We start from the raw sequence: 13,099 nt of genomic DNA on the forward strand, positions 1-13,099 counted from the left end.
GGCGATATTTTTGTTTAAATTTATTTTTTGGAAATTCTGCTCGAGTAGATCATTAGTAGAGCGTTAGAAGAGTGCAACCGTGCCAAAAACTCAATTTTGGACAACTGGCGCTTACGACCTTTTGAAAACTAACCCGATGATCAATATTGCTTGGGGGACGGATTGTTGTCATAATTGCTATCAAAAAGTACTTGTGAAACATTATAAAGTGATCACCGTTTTCAAGTTTAAGCTATTATATATTTAAAAATTCAATTATTTTCATTCCTGAAAAAATCGAATAGTTTTGAATAATCGGTGGACAAAAACTTGAAATAAAATTTGCCAAAGATTGGCGATCAGAAAATGTCATCTTAAGATACAGATTTTCAAAAACTTTCATACTGCCCATGATCGCATAAATGTCCCATATGCATTTTCATTGTTTCTGAGTTAATGATGCAGTTTGGTTCAAAATCGTGTGCTCTTTCAGAAAAGTATATAACATCCAGTACTTTGTTCTAGAAATCAGGAGGAAATCCAGTTTTTTCACGAAAACTTGACACGTAGCCTTATATGTGGGACAAACTTCAAATGCGTTTTTCTCAGCTTGCTGTTTTTATATATGGGACATTTATGCGAACATGGGCAGCATAGAACTTGTGAATGGACAGCCCCAATTTAATGGATTAATCAATAATGCAAAATAACTCATTTGGGCATATGAAATCGATGGACAACTTCATACAAACTAAAAAATTAAATAAAATTCGATTGGCGAAAACAATGAGAATAAAGTACTGTGTTGAAAAAAAATAATGTTGCGTTCATTTTTTGGTTCTTATTCGTTTGTTGTGTTTAATCTCAATTGATTAGATTTCCGCCTTCACGGGATTTGTCTACCGGTACCCCCTGAGGCCGCTCGTGGTACCCCTAGAGGTATTTGTACCCCAGGATGGGAGCCGCTGCTCTAAAGGGTAATGTTTGGCCCCGACCACGAATCCGAGGACCAATTTTTGGATATACCGTGACAGTGGAGCGGTATGACACCTTTCATTCTTCACGTTTTCAATGATTCTGGCTTAGTGCTGTTAATTTAATTCCGATGATTAACCGTTTGATGATATATGAAACCTCAAAGCATTACGCGGCGGTTCGAAACCACTCCAAATTACAAACGGAAGCGCGCTCCGAAGGCCGTTCGCACTTTAGTATTTATTGATCGACGTCGTCGTCGCCCATCCCATCGTCAACGTCCGTTCGCACCCCATAACATAATTTTCCAGCGAACAAAATTAGCAATCGCCACCCATAAATCCGTCCGACCAACCGGGCCAAACGACCGATCGGTGGAAATGTACGCAATCATTTAATATCAAAAGCGACCGAACCCATTACCAACCCCACTTCTTCCCCCCCACCTCCACCAACACTTTTTTATGATTGGTTATTATGTTAGTGGCACGGATGGATGGAAAGAAAAGGAGAGAAAGAAGAGAGAGAGAGAAAAAAAAACAAAAAGCTACGGGAAGCATTACCTTCCTCACTCTGCACCACCCTAGTGGGGGAGGGGAGGTCCTTCGACTGCTGCTGGACCTCAGAGTGCTATGAAAAATGACTTTCGAGAATTATTAGCTCGATAAACGGCTTTCGACACTTTTTCCCTCGTCTCCCCGGTGCGACCCCGGTGACGGTTGACCGTTTGATACCCATGTATAATGCATTTGTGTGAGTGAAAGGGTAGGGTGGTTCATTTAAGAAAATCTTGTATTGTTTATTCATCAATTTTAGGTTGAATCAATTTTAATATCATTTAGATTTAGACAAACTTTCAAAATCAACAAATTCAACAAGTCTTATAATCTTAAAAACAAACTTTGTTTTGATCATGACCACCCTACCACAAAGTATAAACACTAGCCATTGGGGAACCCTGAGGATGCCCTTCCGCCTGGACATGGACATAAATCATCGGACCGGGGGCCTTGGTGGCATTACCGATTCAGAACGAAAAGAAATTAAAGTCCACCGGGTATATTGAACGGTTCGTTGATGGCAGGAAAAAGAGTTTTCTTTTTGCGCCATTACTACTGGCCTTTGGGGAATTATCAAGCTGGTTGAAAACCATCCGATTTAACAAAACACAAATACAGTATCAATTTAACATTTCCAATGAACACTTAACAAATTTGATTTCCTTTGAAAAGTAAAAGAACAATCAACCTTTTACATCCACCACAATTGTAAAGGTGGCGTGCGGAGGTTCCGGAAGCGATTTTCCCTTTTTCCCCCCCTCCCAACTTCGTTTGATATTAAATCATATTTTCCGGAAAATTACAGGTAATTTTCACCGTTGTCCACGCGAAGCCTTCCCGCTACTGCTGCTGCTTCTGTTGGTGGTATTAAAAGAAATCTGGGCCAATCGTTTTTCGCGCGCAAAGGACGGGAGGAAACCGTGGGAGGTTATATTGTACATGTTACGGTCATAAATTGTCCGGGTGGATAATGGCCAACTGGCCACCAGGGGGAAGCTTATGGCGCTTCGCTGTTTTTCGCGCGATGGTGGAATTGCGCGAGGGGACGGAGTGAGGGAATAATTTCTTAATATACGGCAAGATCAGATTAGTCGGCGGCTTTGATTTATGGCCGAATTGGAATGATAATACCGTGCGAGGGGAAGAATTCATTACTCGAATGGGAATAAAGAAAATGGAATCTGGACCGGAATTACGGGGACATACAGCTTGGAGGAGTGCTTTTATATGGTTTTGCTCAGGGTCATATTTTGTTAATCATTTTACCATATTTTCGGTTCATGAATCCGAGTTCCGTTTTTTGATATCTCGTGACGGAGGGGCGGTACGACCCCTTTTATTTTTGAGCATGGAAAATTTCAATAATTTGCAGCCTGAAAGGGTGATGAGATAGAAATTTGGTGTCAAAGGGACTTTTATGTAAAATTGTACGCCAGATTTAATTGCGTACTCAGAATTCCGAAAAAACGTATTTTTCATCGAAAAAAAAACACTAAAAAGATTTAAAAATTCTGTTAAAAAAATCGAATCTACATTGACCCAGAAGGGTCATTTTTTCATTTAGAACAAACCATTTAATTTCAAAATTCCGTGTTTTTTCTAACGTTACAGGGTTATTTTTCAATATATTTTCCGTTTCCCGGGAATTTTGTAAATTTCCCGGGAGTTCCCGAAATACAAGCGAAAGTATGCATTTTCCTACTTTTTTGGCAGCAATGTTTTGAAACTATACAAAAAATAATAATTAAAGAACCTAATTTGATTTTATTCATTTCAATCTACTGTTCATATTGAACTAATCAGCTTGTCTTTAAATTTCATGTCATGGTTTAGTTCAGATAATATTTATTTCTGAGGCATTCACAACTAGGAATATTGTTTGCTTATATGTTTGGCAACAAAAATTACGTTATTACGGAATGAATGAAATGTTTTATTTTCGACAATCCATTTTAACGAATTTTTTTGTTATGCAATTTGGAATAAGATATTAACCTGTTCCGGCCAAGATCAAAATTGGTATTTGTTTACCTTGATCAAATTGAATTGAATTGAAAGTTATTTGCCATAAAAACATGATTTCTGCTTGTTTTTTTCTTTTTTTTCGTTTCTGGAGTTTGTATTGAAAAGGTCTTTTTGGGTGTTTTTTAAAAACTTCTGACTTAAGGCGGTTTCAAAAACACTCAAAAAGCAAAAACTGGAAATTAGTTTTATTGGACTCCAGATTTCAACTTTATAGTCACTGAGACAAGTTTAGTTTAGACAAGTTTATTGTGGAGCATAGATTTTCATTGTCCAAACACTTTGATAAAAAATACTTCTCATTAGAAAATACTTATAATTTTTTTTATTTTGTATGACCTTATAATAAATTCTAAAATTTAAATATTTTCTCAAAGTTGCATGAATTTTTACAAGCAGTGAAACCATTAATTGATTCTCACACTCATTTTGGCCATTAAAGTTGCTGTTTTCAAAATGTTGTTGCAAAATATTAATCAAAAATAGGATCAGAATAATTTTCGTTAAATTTCAAATTTCCGGGGAGTTCTCGGGAAATATGTTGAAAATTTCCCGTTTCCTGGGAAATTTGTAACCCCAGGAAATTTGACGCTTTATTCCGAACAAAAGGTAGTAGGGGAAGGTGGGGCAAGACGACCATATGGGGCAAGAGGAACAATCGCTCGTACGGCCGTAATTTTTACAATTTTGATTATTTCCAGTATAAGGAATTGTTGCTAGCAATGCAATTAGCTGATTCTACTACCACATAACCGCCAAAACGACGTAAACGCCACGGGGCATGAGATTTAATGAAGTTTTTTTCAAAACCTTTGTTTTCTTATAATATTTGGAAAGTACAAAATAAGGCTTAGGGTTCGATTTAAGGCTCATTTTATCAAAATGCTATTTTTCCTAGATCAGTAGTGTCCCTACCAATGACTTGCACCTATTATAAAGTATGATTTAACTTTTGGCTATTTTTGTTGAGTGCTTTTAAAAAACCTTGTCCAGGTGGGGCAAGTGTACCATATGGATTTTTATTATGGAAAAAATACGAATTGCTGCAACATCATATTTTATTGGGAAATAAATACATAAAAGTACTTAAAAACTGATAAACAATTGATAAAAAAAAATCCGTACAAAATATAGTGATATTATGAAAATTTCCTTTTTTTCATCTAAGTAATAATTTGATTTTGTATAAACGATCAATTTTTTAGTAAAATATTATTAATTAATCTTAAAATTAAAGAAACGTTTCAAATACATTCTAATCTGATGTACCTAAGTGATAACAGTTCAATTGTTAGCAAATTAACATGTTATTTCATGCATTGTTCCTCTTGCCCAAACGGGTTGTTCGTCTTGCCCCACTAGTTGAGAAGAACGTACGGAAAATCATTTTTTTTTTTTTAATCAATTTTTTACATTAAAAAACAGGATTTTTTAAAAACTTCTTCTATCAAAGTCTTAGTCAAGACCTGGAATAAGATGATTATAAAAAAAATCCGACAGATTTTCAACGTTTTTGATGGGTTATAACGAGCATTTCCTTAGCTTGTTACACTTGCCCCACTTTCCCCTACTAGATTTCTGTAAAATTTTAAATTGTTTGCATGTGTCATCAGAAAATGTGCATAGTAGCCTGTCCCATTTTGAGGTCATGTCGAGGAATTTCAGGTGCTCACTTCTTAAGTGATAGATTATGATGTTAGAAACAATGTTTTCTTAGACAAGAAAAAATAATAAAATACTTTCTCACACCCCCTAGTCGATTTACTGAAAAAAGTCATTTTTTTGAACAAATTTTCTAAAAACGCTTAGAATCAATACAAAAACTGATGCGATCAGGTGTGTATTATCTTCAAACGATAGGTTTTTATCTAGAGATTAAGAAGCACTATCAATATTGGACCAAAATTTAAGTTTTTGGACCTTCCCAGGTGGATTTATGTCAAAAAAATCACATTTTTTCAAAACTTTTTTCAGAAATGCTCATTTAATTTTGGGTAGTCTATTTTTCTCAGTAAAACCAACACATGCATCTTGTAGGAAATTCCATGGTGAACATTTTTCCCTCTGAGAAAATGCAATTTCGACACTCCAGAGCCGAGATATTTGAGTTTTAGTGAGAAAAAAAGTGCCAATTTTCAAAATATCTCAGAATTCTGAAGCAAAGCCTACTAATTACATGATGTTGCAAGCATATGTCATTTTCAATTTTTCTTGTCACTCTTATATTCAACTAAAACAGTTTAAAATGCAATTTCCGGCATTCATAATAATGTTTAGCAAGATTGGGTTGTTTTGAAAGTTCTTTTGAATATTAGTGAAATATCTACGTATCATATTTTTCTCTAGTTGATCGAGTAATCATCTTTTTCTGATATCTTTAGAGTTGGTTTACATATTTCAAAAAAACTTTTAGAACAGCGTTTATTGAAAAAAAAAATAATTTCAGGAAAATCATTGAGGAATGTTCATTTTTTTTTCATTAACTATATTAAGTCTGCCCAAAGTTTATCAAATAGACTAAAATCCTATAATCCATGGGATTCCCCTCCAGATTTTAATGAAGGTCGTAATATTCCCATACACAAACAATTTTACTTCCTCAAATAAAACCACAACACAAAGAATCATCCTTTATGAAGCAATTTCGAAAGCAGTATTCAATAAGCCTTCCGCTCATAAAACGTGCCCATTTCGCCACGTGCTCCACCTGCCATATTTGGATCCATTCATAAATGACTAATTCATACCGCTAATCCAATTAGTTCCATTCACATCCAACAACAACAACACAATCATAACCGCATAATGGCCTTTCGTCCCGAAAAGGTACCTTCTTACTCGAATGGTGGGGGAACTCCTTTCACGTCGTTTGGCCGCATAACATGGCGCCTTTTCCATCCGATTTAGGCTCCAGTCGTACCATATTCAATGAGATATTTATCATTCAATTAGCCCGTGCTACCAGGTATAGAAGGTTCCGGAACACGCATGACGAAGGCGAAAAATCAATCAAACTAATTAAATTTATCCGCGTGCGATCATCGCTCACAGATTCCGGAGCGCGTTACGGAAGATAAGCAAAAATCTCGCACACCGAGCGTTGGGATGGTGGTGCCTATAAATCACTGATTAGACACGCAGACACACATACGCAAAAAGGATGACACACTGCCAGTGACACATATGGAAATGGGTGTCCTTGAGCAGGGTGGTAACGTCACTCAGGAAATGACACACTGTATCCTGTAATTTTCAAGTGGTGATGATATTATGTATCCCAGTGGACGATGAGATTACAAAGTCCTGGGGGGGGGTGCTGGAAGTTAGTTCGAAAACCGTTTGGTATAGTATTAGAGATAATGATTAGATAGAGGTCGACTTTCGTATAGGACTAGTTGTTTCTGTTCAAATATGTAATCTGCTGTTGAATTTATAAATTCATTTCACGCCTTATTCTAAAAAAAATCAAAATCTCGCGACAAAAAATCACATTTTTCCTTGTAACAACGCGAAACACACAGACTTCAACGAACATCCCGGCTATTGTGTTACCAAGCTCTTCCGGCGACGGATTTCACGGAAAATTTCCCGCAGGCTTTCTCCGACCTGGTGAAGCAAGAATGCACGCTGCGTATTTCTCATTAGATGGATTCAGAGGTACATTCTTTTCCGGGGAAACATTTCCTCGCTACTTTTGTTCTGATTACTGGGTCGGTCGTCGACGGCTTTTTGCGGAAAATGGGGCTGGTACGAAGCTAATAAAGGACTTGTTTTTCCTCCATTTGCTTCCAATGAATCCCGAGCGGAGATAAATGATCAAAACAATGATGCTGGACCGCCCTCGAACAATTCTGGCTGGTCGTGTGCTGTAGTACTACGACTGGTATTATTGTCTGCGATATGCAGTGGGCATGGAAACGGTCTGTAATGATTTCGATGAGGGGATGGTCAGCTTCTGCGTTGCTTAGGGGAGAGCTACCAGTAGTTGGGGGTTGGTTCCAGTCTAAATTAATATTGCAGACTGGTCCCTCCTAAAGCCAGTGACATACTCGCAATTATGAAAATGGGCTACATTTGGGCTGACCTCGATTCGGATTTTCCCATCCCCCCCGGAATGACAATACTCAGTAAAACCAACTGGAAAAGGACATTTCTAATCCCATTGTTATTCCGCGGACACTGTCGGCACGCTTCGCTTCCGAGGTCTTCATGTGGTCATAGAATTACTTCCACTGTTTTTTCCGTGTATGACACATTTTTATGAGATCGACATGGTTCGATTACGGTCGACACAAAGTGCTACCTCTCCGTTTCCTGATCGGATTTTCCACACAACCAGAGGCCATCCATTCATTAGCCTCGAGCAAACCTAATTAGTACCTTCATGTTTGGGATACTTGATACCATAAATCAAAACCCGATAGCCGCAGTAAATTCCAAGCAAAGAGAATCGACTTGGAGCTGGCGTCGTCGTCTCGTCTTCGGCGTAGGAATCTGCATGGACGGAGGCTTGGAAATTCTCCGGTCTGGTTTGGATTGGCTCCGGAATGTGATAGCCCTTGTGTGGTTACCGGGAAGACGGTAGAACGACTTGTTTTGTGGAGTATCATCGTCCTTGATCTTGCTAGAGGAAGATTTATTCAGGGGCAATGTATTGTAGATTCGCAAACAATGTTTCTTGATTTATATAATTTTATTTATTATTTCATGTAAGATATTTTGAAAACTATCATTCGGCGATTGTCCACGCTGCATATAAAAAAATGATTTTTTTTATATGGACAATTATCTACGAGGGGGAGGGATTTCCAAAAAAGTGTGCACGTGGTTTGTGGATGGTCCCTATGAAAATATAAACTGTTATTAGACTCTTATGCAAAAATGGTTTTTTCAAGAAGATTCCATAATCTTTTATTTTAACAGTATTTGTTATTGAAGGTATGAATTTTGTTATTGCCATCCCTGAGCAGACAGTCAAAAATGTCTTGAAATATCTTTTTTTTAGTTCACCCTTAACTTCAAAAAATATTTGCAATGGCCTTCTTATGTTCAATTTCTTTAAACTCTGTGTGATTTTTGTGTTTATTTATGCTTCCAAACTTATGCCGTTTTTTGTGTATAAGCATTTGTTGATTCATTTTATAACATTAATAATTTCTTTAAAGTTCTTTTGGGTACTGAATTGATGATTGATAACAGTCAGCAGCGTCAAAAGAACTTATTTTGATGATGATTCTTCAATTGCTGACCCTCAGTTTTGCTTTTTGCATGGATTTGTATTACATTTAACATTAGCCGCATAACAAATAGACCAGATTTTTTTTTGTTAAATTTCAATGCATATTAAAAACGTTACTTGATCCACCTTTAGGTGATTTTGGTGCCTTCCTCACATTTATGAAGAAATTTTATCCAAAATGGCAACATCTGCTCTTTCAGTGTTATATGAATTTAACTCAGTTATTCTTACCACTTATCATGGGTAGGATAACGGATCCGGACAACATCTTCATACAAATATCTGAGATCCAGCCTCTACAAATTGTATGAAAACACTTAAGCGCTAATAACTTTCGATAGAAATGTCAGATCTTCGATGTTATAGGCTCATTTGAAAGTTCTTTCAATTATCTAACTAACGACGGGTTGCATAAGGGACCCGGACATCATTTTCATGGAAATATCTGAGATCCGGCCTCCAAAAAGTGTATAAATAACACTTAAGTGCTAATAACTTTTGATAGGGTTGTCAGATCTTCCATGTTTTAGGCTCATTGAAAAGGCCTCTTTAATACCTTTCTTGCAAAGAACACCATTTTTACAATCTTCCGGACATACGACAAAATCGTCTTTTCAGCATAATTTTTGAAATACTTAACTAAACTTGCTGATTTTAAATAGGGACCTATGAGACCCCAAGACGGATCGAATGAGACTTATACGGTCAAAATCCGTTCATCCAGTCCGGAGATTATCGAGTGACAATTTTTTGTCCACCCACCTACACACATCCACACAGACATTTGCTCAGAACATGATTCTGAGTCGATATGTTTACGTGAAGGTGGGTCTACGAGGTCGAATTAATAAGTTCATTTTTCGAGTGATTTTATAGCCTTTCCTCAGTAAGGTGAGGAAGGCAAAAAATGGCTTTTAACTGACATAAAAAAAATCGGGAAAAAGTCAGTAATTTGATTGATAAAACGGGAAAATTTAAGTGCAGTTAAAATTATAAAAAAAAATCGAATAAACTTTCCTTCGATTTATTCAATATATTACAATATGTCAGAGATGTTGGCGGCTGGTTCTTGGGCGGCAAGGCCAGGAACCGGGGCACGGGCGCTGTCAGCCGTGGGTTGGTTTCGGCACCCCCTTGCCCCCGGGATGATGACCGAAAATTCGGAGGTGAGGTAGCAATATGATGGTGCAATATGATTCTGTTCTCAATATGATTATTCCACAAATTATTCATACCGTCATCAATGGTGCTATTAAGTCTGCGGATGAAATTGAGTCATACAAATTTCAGCATTTATGTATGACCCAAAGGCTTATGCATCCTTTTCAAATTTGGCTTCAGATCTCTAAAGATGACAATCTCAATAATCAGAACCATAAAAAGATGAATATGTGAAAATTTGTATTTTTTAGACTATAACTTCATTTCCTACACAGAAAAAAATAATGTTAATTTGGAAGCTGTAATTTTGGAAGGTTGAATATTACCTCTTTTATGATGTAATTTTACCTCAATTTAGACTGAAAAAGTGACATTACACCAGTAAAGTGGTAAAATTACACATTTCCAGAGGTAAAATTACACCTTTTTTCTGACATAAAAGATGTGCCCCTTCCCAGATGTAATATTACCATGATTTTTTTTTCTGTGTAGAATTCTCAACAATACCTGAGGAATTTTGCTGAAGATGCATAGTCAATTAGAAAAAAAAAATTGATGACACCGTTTACTTAAATAGACAGTTGATACTTAAATAGACAGTTGACACAATTGTATGTAGATTTATATGGAAGAACTAAAGATGTTTTTTTTTGGAGAAGATTTGAAACCCTCACAAGATTTTATCCAATTTAACAAACGACTTTTTAAGACAATTGCTGATGATCGGGAAAATTGCTTTTCCTGAATTCATACGATTTTTTTATTTTTTATTTTTACACATTTCCTGCTTTCCAGAATTAATTTTCAAAATTATTTAAAACAAAACAAAGTAATATTAATTTTGAGTATGGAAAAAAGGAGGGCACGCAGACGAAAAATACCAAGTTTTGGATTGGAAACCGATCAAAAACGGCTTCGAGAAATAAAAATATTTTACTTGTTTAAGTTTTCTTGAAATTTTTTTGTCAGAGTAGGGGAGGTGTGACTAAGACAGCCATGATTTTGTTTCATAAATTAAATTGATGAAAGATACCCAAAAATATTATGATATTGTATCTTATGCTAGATAAGTCACTTTGATAAATGAGCAAAAGTGGTCTTGATCACCTGCATGATGTCTCATTTATGATCTGACAAAGTGCTTGGTTTATTTTATGTTATAAAACCGTTCGAGAGCATGTTACTATTTTTTTAATTCTCATTGATCAAGAAAATGTCCTTAACAGAATCAAAAAAAAAAAATCAAATTATTCGCTCTACAGCATTGCCTTGGCGTTCTCGATTGCGAGATTCCTACTCGAAACTAGGTGTCCGAAGGCTTGATTGTTGAGGCAATTGCAAACCTCTTTTTACACCTAAGCTTCCATCCACCCCGGGATTCGAACTGACGACCTTTGGATTGTTAGTCCAACTGCCTACCAGCGACTCCACCGATACAGGACCCAGGGAGACGACTCCTACACCTGGACTGAGCTAACGACCTAACCTTTTTTAGGTTAGTCCGGGGCCAACATTTACTTCCCTTCCGACGGAAGGCGTGATCAGAAAAATCTCGTCTCGAAAAATGCCACCGGGACCGTCTGGGATCGAACCCAGGCCGACTGGGTGAGAGGCAATCACGCTTACCCCTACACCACGGTCCCGGCTCAACAGAATTTTATACTTTTTAATTTTATGATGAGATGGCTCCCTGAGAACCCTGTTTCAAACCATCCAATATCAAATGTAGTGAACACATCGCTAAATATGTCAAACTGGTCATACAAACAAATGTTGACCCGGGCAGACGGTAATAACAAAATTCATGCCATTTCAAAAACAAATACTGTTAAAATGACAGAAATTGTTATGGAATCTTCTTGAAAAATCTTTTTTTGCATAAGAGTTTAATAACCGTTTATGTTATCATAGAGCAATTCCAGCTCAAATCAGGAATTTTTCTGGTACTTTTGTACCCGACCCTCTCCGATTTCAATGAATTGTGGTAGACATGTTATCCTAGGCCTATATAAGCCGTTTTTGTGTATATGAAGCCAATAGTACTCGAAAATAACATTTGAGGAGGGCGTAAGGTGTTTAAATATTTTTGTATTTTGTATTTTGAAAATTACTGTATCTCGAAGCCGTTGCGTCGTATCAAAAAGTGGTCAAAGACAAACTTGTAGGAAATTTGACGGGCTTTCTGAAAAAATACACTGAAACAAAAATACACGCCACATCAATGAGATTTTTTGGTTTTTAAGTCTAAAACTCAAATTTAAAGGTGATGTTACGATTTTTTTTCGTTCAAAATTTTTGAGGAAATAGCCTTAAATGTTATCAAAAGACTGACGAAAAATGCAGGATGGTATGGCTCTCCTAAAAAAAATACAAAAATCATTTACTGAAACTGTTTTTTTGAAAAGTGCTCTAAACGTCAAAATTTTCAAAAACCAAACTCGAGAGTCGATTCTCCAGACAATTTTACATAAAAGTCTCCATATTGACCATTGTCCTATGTCCAATCCGTGGGAAGATACAGCGGTTTTAAAAATAAAAATGTTGAAAAAACGGTTTTTTTGGTGGTTTTTGGCAATTTCTGTATGACAGACTTGGTTTTTCAGTCTCGTACATATTTTTACCGGAAAGCTCGTGTCTTTGAAAACTTTTTGATTTATATCGTTTTTATATTTACGTAATCAAATTTACTATCCTAGTTTCTACCACACTGAAAAAAATATTCTATTTTCAGTTATTAGCAATGCAATTAAGCTTTTAAATGCTGTCAAAGGCAAACTTATGGGAAATTTGACGAGCTTTCCGGTAAAAATATTTACGAGACACATAGAAATTGCCAAAAACCACAAAAAACCCGATTTTTCAACATTTCTATTTTTAAAACCGCTGTATCTTCCCACGGATTGGACATAGGACAATGGTCAATATGGAGACTTTTATGTAAAATTGTCTGGAAAATCGATTCCCACTACTGGTTTTTAAAAATTTTGACGTTTAGACCACTTTTCAAAAAAAAACAGTTTATGTAAATGATTTTTGTATTTTTTTAGGAAAATACCTTTAAATACCTTTACAAGGGAATACAATCGAATCCAGAAGGGTAACCAGCCCCACACAGAGAGAAATCGTGTAAGCTAATCCGGTAACGCTGTATTTTTGAATTCGT

General features: G+C 36.3%; 1 protein-coding gene across 4 annotated transcripts in view; it reads right to left on the reverse strand.

Annotated features, from left to right (window-relative positions):
• Nucleotides 1–13,099, reverse strand: part of LOC6051685 — a 505,391-nt gene that overhangs the window by 108,145 nt on the left and 384,147 nt on the right. The gene's annotated exons all lie outside the window — the stretch shown is intronic.

The sequence above is a fragment of the Culex quinquefasciatus genome, chromosome 2, assembly GCF_015732765.1.
Source record: "Culex quinquefasciatus strain JHB chromosome 2, VPISU_Cqui_1.0_pri_paternal, whole genome shotgun sequence".
NCBI classification, from domain to species: domain Eukaryota; kingdom Metazoa; phylum Arthropoda; class Insecta; order Diptera; family Culicidae; genus Culex; species Culex quinquefasciatus.